Source organism: Priapulus caudatus, unplaced genomic scaffold (genome assembly GCF_000485595.1).
Source record: "Priapulus caudatus unplaced genomic scaffold, Priapulus_caudatus-5.0.1 Scaffold29, whole genome shotgun sequence".
NCBI classification, from domain to species: domain Eukaryota; kingdom Metazoa; phylum Priapulida; class Priapulimorpha; order Priapulimorphida; family Priapulidae; genus Priapulus; species Priapulus caudatus.
The window spans coordinates 513,216-515,376 of record NW_014577090.1 but is presented as its reverse complement, the minus strand read 5'-3'; the positions used below and the strand labels follow the sequence as shown (position 1 = coordinate 515,376).

At 42.6% G+C, this 2,161-nt stretch overlaps 1 protein-coding gene across 6 annotated transcripts in view; it reads left to right on the top strand.

Moving 5' to 3' along the window:
• The window catches only part of LOC106815673 (somatostatin receptor type 2-like), a 153,478-nt gene that overhangs the window by 128,699 nt on the left and 22,618 nt on the right, over positions 1–2,161 (top strand). For 4 of the 6 annotated variants that reach the window (XM_014820182.1, XM_014820210.1, XM_014820222.1 and 1 more), the window contains exon 3: positions 856–924. The exons of the other annotated variants lie outside the window; for them this stretch is intronic. The gene's annotated coding sequence lies outside the window, so the exon portion shown is untranslated. The remainder of the gene's footprint in view (positions 1–855; positions 925–2,161) is intronic. 6 annotated transcript variants of the gene reach the window in all.

The following is a 2,161-nucleotide window of genomic DNA, read 5'->3' as shown; positions in this document are numbered from 1 at the left end:
GGTGAACGGCAGCTCGCCTGCGTCGTCGGACCGTGACGTCAGAGAACAACAGAGCATTCGTTTACATCGGGTAGGTACCGCACGGCTCGATAGCTGCCTCTCACGGAATATATCGCACGCTCGTTGTATACTTCTACGATTGATATGGCACGTTACCATCACTCTTATTTATCTCCAATATAAATCTCATACTGTATATATTCAAGTATATTCAATCCGTTATATAACCCATGTACATGTTATGTTGGCGTACACACTCACGCACACATATACATACACACACATATATACACACATATACACACATACACACCTACGATACACCACAACACACACACACACACCACACACACACAGCACACACTACCCAGCCGCTACCGCTACGCACGCACGCACGCACGCACGCACACACACACACACGCACACACGCAGTATATTACTATAATTATTATTAGTACTAACCTACGTAAACCTGTGTCTAATAACGTTCATGTATTTGTGTAGCTGTGAGCAGGCGTATAGGTGCACGAATTATCAGAGCTTCCATCCGTATGTAATGACGTAATTATTGTTCATGGTATCTACGCTCTAGAAGAATGAACACGGAAATTGCAAAGGCATCTTTTAATTAGTTTAAGTGACTTTGAATGAAAATAGTTTGCCCATAGAATTGTTGTTTTGCGCCCATATATAGCGGCAAAGTCAGCGATATAGTCACCCTAACCCTAACCCACTTCCAGATTGCGTTGTCCATACATGGCGGTATCCCGCTGTAGATACGTAATTTCCCCCTGTCATTTGTATCATTTTAGTGCAGTAATTAATTCATACTCTTCCTTGTTTCTTCCGTTCCAGGTTTTTTGCACCAGTTCGCCATCGCAGGCTTCTGTCGAGAATATTTGACAACACCTGTCGAATATTGTGGTGAGCAACTATAGATAATTTTGACGAAACATCGCGAATCGGATAATTTACCAATTCTCGTACGGTGTCCATATTTTGAAACCGGAACTGAATGAGAGATGGTGGGTTAGCTATAGTAAAAAAAAAAAAAAGCGTTATGAGCAAAAGATGAAGAAGGGGCGTCAGCGACAGAGCGAGGAGTGGGCAGGGAGAAGGAAAAGATCGAGAGACCGTAATCGAGAGGCGTCAGAGGCGGTTAACTAGTACTTAAAATATATAATCTTGAACACAAAGCGACTTGGTAGCAAAATTCACATGGGAACGCGCACGCAGGCACGCAGGCACGCAGGCACGCAGGAACAGCACGCCCGCTCACACACCTCCCGCATGAGCAATCATGTGTTCATTCCCACGCATTAAAGTAATTATCTCTGAATAATTTGAAGAAAAAAAATTCTAAAGTAATAGCTGCGTGTTAGATAATAGGCCTATTATGCCACCAATTACACTTGGATAACCCCTTTTGGGATTATTTCTCGATTCTATGGCAAAAAAATCATATCAACACCAAACAGCGAAATTCGATCGGACACGCCCCCGGAGTTTCCAGCGTGGCGTTACGAACACAAAGTGTAATTCAGAATGATACGAAAATAATTCGTGAGCAGAATTCCCTAATTGATGTTTCTTCACCATTTTCGCTTCAGAGCATGTTACTATTTCCACGACGACACAATATATCAATTGGATACTCCTGGTGGCAGCAAATTATCAAATCAACCTTTCTCATGTGTTATCTCGTACCAAACACCTACACTTGAGTTGCTTTAGTGTATAATTTCAACCGTTTATATTCATGGATTATGAAAACAAACCTCGTATTTATTCTTTCAGAAACGTCAACGAAACGATAATGATTAAAGCTCACACGGCGGGCACATTTTCTGTAAATTACGTATCAGAATTACCGTAAAATATCGGTGCAACCGTGTATCAGTTTTCAATTTTCCCGCTAGAGAGCTAATAGTCAAATTCATTTCGAGTTATGAAGCCGTATTTTCTCACTCGTCGATCAAATTGCAGGAGTAAGCAGTTTCCGTGTATGCGCGTGTGCGCGCGTGCGCGCGTGCGCGCGTGTGTGAGGTAGAGGTTGACACACATGCACTGTGTTAGATGAGTGGACTCATAGCTTTAGGATAGCGCAACGTTACATAACAGAATTACACACACACACACACGCACACACACACACACACAC